A 6,319-nucleotide genomic window follows, 5' to 3' on the forward strand; every position below is an offset into this window, starting at 1 on the left:
TAGGGTTTTCATATATAGTTTTAGCTAGCTAATAGAGAGAAGTGTTCTTTCTTTCTCCGTGCTTGGTCGACGTAGAATGGTGCATCAGATCGACTAGTACGTACTGCGAGTGCGAGATCAACAGAGACAGAGACAAGCAGGCAGGCAGGCTCTTGTGGCCTTTGTCTTGAGGCAAACACGACAAGCAGCTAAAAGCACGGCTAACATGTTTTGCTGAATTGATCGATAGTAACCACATGAACAAATAAGTTAGGCGAATTTTGGTTAGGCTACCATGATTAAGGTCACACTTCAAGTATAATGCTAATCAAACTCTTAATTATTCTTTACAACTGTTGTGATAGGCTTGGAGATTTAGTTAATACTACAAAGAATGGACTCGCTTCGTTGCGCGGTAGGTATTGTTATGAATTCGTAAAAAAAGATGGTTTGGTGTGTATGGGAGATGATGAAGTGTGTTCTCTTTTAATAATCCGATATTTTTATGGTCCCTTTCTGGGAGTATAATTATGTATTATCTGTAAATTAACCCACACTATGTACAGAAATTTCATTCGGTGGTGGCCACATGTATTATATTGGTGCTACGCTGTTGTGTGTTGGCATATATTTTTTTATGACGTGATGAGATGGTGGGAGGCTGATATATTTTTACAAGTTGGAAAGTAGCGGCAGAGCAGCAGCGGCCGGCCGGGGAAAAACAGAGCAGCAGTAAGCGGCAGCACAGCGGAGCGGCTAGGAAAAAAGAGCGCCCATAGAGCAGCCCCCTGGTGGTATTTATAGGTGGGGGCAGCACAAGGCTTCGCTCAGGGACGCACCCACTTTCTGGAGATCATGCTGATCGTGGGGATCGTGGGAGTGCACTGCGTTTTCTTTTCTTTGGCTTATTTCCTTAATCAGTAGCTAGTCCACCCCAGTTTGACTCCACTACGTACGTGGGTAATCACCATGGGCCAGACTTCATTTTTTCTATTCCGTCTACCGTATGGGCCGTGCATCACTCTTGAATGCACGCATGCAACATAGCATTCCCTCAAAAAAAAAAACGCATGCAACATAGCAAACTATAGCGGGCGAGTAGTGGTAACCTTGTGGTGGGCGGGCCCACCTCAATTCAAGGGTATTCAGTTGAATACCCATTATTTTTGTGAAAAAACTAGGTATATATAGTCTATATACTATGTTGTATAAGGAAAAACGATACCGACACATCCAGAGCGTCGAGTTAAGCTTTTCAGCCCAAAAAGTGAGGCAGCCCATTGTCTACTTCTCCTCATCACCACGACCAGGCATGGCCCATTGGCCCAAGTCACTCGCACACATCCATCATCGCACAGAAAAAATTCCATCGATCAGAGCCAGGCACACGAACCGGCAGCGCCGCCCCTGTTCTCGAGTTCTCCACTCGCCGCACGCGACCCAAGCGGCCAAGCAACGAACCGCCTCCTGATCGGCACCGCACGGCGGCCAGGGTCCAGAGCTGCCGTCGCTTGATCGGCGATCGGTTGCAGGTACGCGCGGCGGCGGCTGCAGCGTGGACACGCCCGACGAATACATCCCTGAATCCCTAATCCCTTGCCCCTTTTGGTTCTGAACTTTCTAATCTCTGTTGTAGGTGGCGGGTAGCAGGATTGCAGGAATCAATCTAATTTCAAAGCCACAACTCGAATTCAACTATCGAACGTATAATCACTAATTAGATGTACGAATCACTTGACCCAGAAATTGGGCTCTCTCCTCTAATGCCCGTGTTCTAACTGAATTTATTTATCAGTGTCGAACTGAATTCAGGCAGCTAGGCAGCGCTTTTGCTCTCATATTGTCCACGCAGCAGGCTGCAGTACAGAAGTGCAAGACTAAGTAAGTTAGTTTGACCACTAATCACTTGTCTTTCTTGCTTTAATATAGTGAAATTAGAGACTAGTTTGCAGTCAATTAAGAATTGTTTAGACATGAGAATTTACAATTTTCCATTCGAGTTTGTAATGAGAGAACGTTTATAAATTCTGAATTTGTTCCAGTGAGCGTTATGTATAATGATTAGTACTCTAAAACTTGAGCAACTTTACTTTTCAGGTGTAAAACATGAAGAGTAAGAATACTGGCACTACTGATTTGAGAGCTTTCATGAAAGAGTTGCTGCAAAAAGAAAACAACCTGAACCAACGAGTGCTACCCCATCTTCCAATGAAAGTCAGATGCAATTGGTAATTTTTGAAGGGCAAAGTGGTAGTGAGACACACACAATACCACCTGAACCTGAGAGAACTCCTGACACAGAGGCCCCAATAGCAGAAGATGATGATGAATCTATGGCCCTAGATGAATCTGATTCTAGTGATGAGGATAGTGATGATGACATTTATAACATCGAGCCTGATCCTGGGTTGAGGACTCCTATCTCAAGCTATGATGTTAATGAACAAGATTTAGTTAGAAGGGCCTACATTGCATTGGGATGATGTAAACCAAAGATGCGGAAGAAAGATTTTCCGCAACATGACTGCGGAGGTAAGCGTCGCTTCCAACCGGCTTGGTTTGATGAGTATAAGTGGCTTGAGTATAGTGTGGATAAAGATGCTGCATATTGCTTTTTTTGCCATTTGTTCAAAGATAGTACTAAATTTGCTGGTGGAGATAGTTTTGTTAATGGAGGGTTCAGAAATTGGAATATGAAAGCGAGATTTCGTAAGCATGTTGGTGAGGTGAATAGTGCTCATTGTGAAGCCGAAGAGAAATATAATTTGTTCATCAAACCTAAAGCATCAATCCGTGAGGCCATTTCCTCACAGACCACACAGTACAAGGCTGAGTATCTAGCTCGATTAAAATGGTCACTTGAGTGCATAAAATTTATTTTGCATCAGGGGTTGGCTTTTTGTGGTCATGATGAGGGAAAGGATTCTAAAAATAAAGGAAATTTCCGAGAACTTTTGCAATGGCTGGCAGGCAACTTTGAAGAAGTTAATAAGGTTGTTTTAGGAAATGCTCCACAGAATTGTCAGATGATAGATCACAAGATTGAAAAACAGCTTATTAGTTCTTGTGCTCATGAAACAACAAAATTTGTCATAGAGGAACTTGGTGATGAGTGTTTCGCAATTCTTGCTGATGAATCTAGTGATGCATACCAACAAGAACAGTTAGCTCTTTGCTTGCGATTTGTCAATAAAATAGGGGAGCTGGTTGAAAGGTTTCTTGGTCTTGCTCAAGTTGAGGATACTACATCATTGACTCTTAAAGAAGCAATTCAGACCTTGCTTATGAAGTATCAACTGCCGATATCCAAGGTACGTGGGCAAGGGTATGATGGTTTGAAGAAACTAATCATGGAAGATTCTCCTTCTGCTTATTATGTTCATTGCTTCTCCCATCAGCTTCAACTAACCCTTGTAGCTGTTGCTAAGGAGAATATTGATTGCAAATGGTTCTTTGGGCACCTTGCATATTTGTTGAATGTTCTTGGGATGTCATGTAAAAAGATCCGCATGCTTCGCGTAGCTCAGGCTGAGTATATGATTGAAGCATTGAAACTAGGTGAAATTGAAGCTGGCCAAGGTTTGAATCAAGAGATGGGCCTAGCAAGGCCCGGTGACACACGATGGGGATCTCACTACAAAACAGTAATGCATGTTATGTCTTTGTATCCTTCAATCAGGAAAGTTCTCTTTAGGCTTTGGAAAGAAAGTAATTCGGCAGAGGCTTTAGGAGCTCAAACTATGTTGGAAGTATTTAAATCATTTGAGTTTGTTTTCATGTTTCACTTGATGAATGAAATATTTGGGTACACAAGTGACTTAAGTAACGCTTTGCAGAAGAGGGATCAAGATATCGTGAATGCAGTTGATCTTCTCGAGTTCACAAAGGTACAACTGCAAGTTCTAAGAGAAGATGATGGATGGAAAGAATTCCTTGAGAATGTCACTTCTTTTTGTGTGAAGCACAATGTCAGATGTGTTGACATGGATGGGAAGTACAAGCCTATACAAGAGCAAGAGCGTTCTATAAAAATGCCATGAATTACCACCGGTTCCATGCTGATATGTTTTTGGGTGTCATTGATAGGCAAGTTCAAGAGCTTAATAACATGTTTGATGAGGTAAACACGGAGCTACTTAGATGCATGGCATCATTCAGTCCAGCCAAGTCATTTTCTTCTTTTAATATTGATGACCTGGTTAAGCTTGCTTGGTTCTATCCTCATGATTTTGACTTTGAAGAAATGCACCAACTTCCTTTTCAATTGAATCTCTATATTAATGATGCTAGGAATGACGAAAACTTCACAAACTTGAGAAGTCTAGCAGAGTTGTCTATGATGCTTGTTAGAACAGGGAGGGCTCTTCGGTATGATATTGTTTACAAACTTCTCAAATTGGTGCTAGTCCTTCCTGTTGCAACAGCCGGTGTTGAGAGGGTCTTTTCATCAATGAACTATATAAAAAACAAGCTAAGAAGCAAGATGGGGCAAAAATACTTGAATGGTTGCTTGGTCACATTCATTGAAAGGGATTTCTTCTTGCAAGTTAAGGATGAGGACATTATCACACATTTTCAAAGCATCAAGGATCGCAAAGTTATCCTGTGATTTGTAAGTTTTTATCGATCCTATATATATTTTAGATTTTTGCGATGATATGTTGAACAATGTTTTTACTTCCATATGGTGAACAATACCAAGTTATGATCTATTTTGGTGAATATAATATATTATGTGGTATCTTTTATATAGTTTAGAACTAGTACAATATGCTTCTGTAATTGATTATACGCCTGAAAGGAAGGCCATAGACTTTCAAAAATAATAATTCAAAATTTGAATACACAGTCTTGAATTCCTGGGCCCGCCCCTGCATTGTGGTCAATCTGGCGAGCACGAAGAAGAGCAGTACATGAAGACATTTATGAGAGCCCTTTCGCGACTAACTGTTTTGTCAACAATTTTCTGAGAGATATTCAGATCATGGAAAAAAGACAACAGCTCGGCCAAGAAATGTGACTTGATCAACGGCATGGGTGCCTCCGCCTGGGGGATATGTGAAGATAAACACGGACGCGGCTGTTGGGACAGAACGCTCTTGTGGTGTGGTTGCTGCTGTGTGTCGCGACGAGGTGGGAAATTTCCGGGGAGCATCTGCTTGCAAGGTAAAATTCATAACAGAAGCGGCCACTTTGGAAGCTATGGCATTTCGGGAGGGTCAAGCACTGGCACAAGACTTATACATCAACCGGATTCATATTGCATCGGATTGCAAGACAGTGGTCACAGATATCCTTGAGAAGAACTCCAGTTCGGAGTATGGGGCTATTATCCAAGAGATTTTTTATCGTTCTAGTCTGTTTAATTCTTGTAATATATCTCATGAGTTTAGGAGCTCGAATTTCGAGGCTCACAATCTCACTAGGCATGCTTTACAACTCGGCTTTAGACGCCATGTTTGGTTGGGCCAACCCGGGGATCTGGTTTTTTTACCTGTAAACATTTTGGTTTCTGAATAAAGCCTGGCGACGATTGTCTCAAAAAAAAAAGCAAACTATAGCGGGCTAAGCCGTTAATTACCTACTAATCAACGGCTCATTAAGGATTACTTTCTTAGTGTGGCACGCAATAAATACATGGAAAGGCATTTTTCTTTTCTTATGTGGCGCTATATCCATCACGCCCATATTCCATTAGGATTGATATGTGTCTTCTTTTTTTATGTCGCCGTGATATTTTGTTATTCCCGGCGATGAAATAATTCCCATGTATATTGTTCAATATTTGCAAAATAAGTGCCGCCCATGATGATTTTATGTCGACATTTCATGCGGTCTATTTTGAAGATATTAGCGCTGTCTATAATCTTGCGTCTCGTGGTTATTATTTCATCGGGAAAAAAGCCTTTTATGGAGATTTTATTTATTCATTTTACCAACTTTGTGAATACCCGATATTTTCATATTCTAAGCCAATGTAAACAATTATACATTGATATTTGGCGCATTTCTTTTGTTTCCGCGCCTGCTATTTTCTAGTAAGCGGCCAAAGTTAAACAAAGTCATTTGCTCTTCCCATTTGGCAGTTCATCATTTTTATCGTTCGGATTAATTTATATTTTTATAATAGCTATTGCACCATTTTTACATTGGCGAAATTCCGTGTCAACAGTGCTACTGCCTTTTTGCTTCCGTGTCAACAAACTTGAGAAGAAAAAAAAGAGGAGAAGAAGAAAAAATAGATTTTTCTAAATCTATTTTTTCTTCTTCTCCTCTATTCCTTTCTTCTTCTCCTCTTTTTTTTCTTCTTTTTCTTCTTCGATCTTCTCCTCTATTCCTT

This window comes from Triticum dicoccoides, chromosome 3A, assembly GCF_002162155.2.
Source record: "Triticum dicoccoides isolate Atlit2015 ecotype Zavitan chromosome 3A, WEW_v2.0, whole genome shotgun sequence".
In the NCBI taxonomy this organism is placed as follows: Eukaryota; Viridiplantae; Streptophyta; class Magnoliopsida; order Poales; family Poaceae; genus Triticum; species Triticum dicoccoides.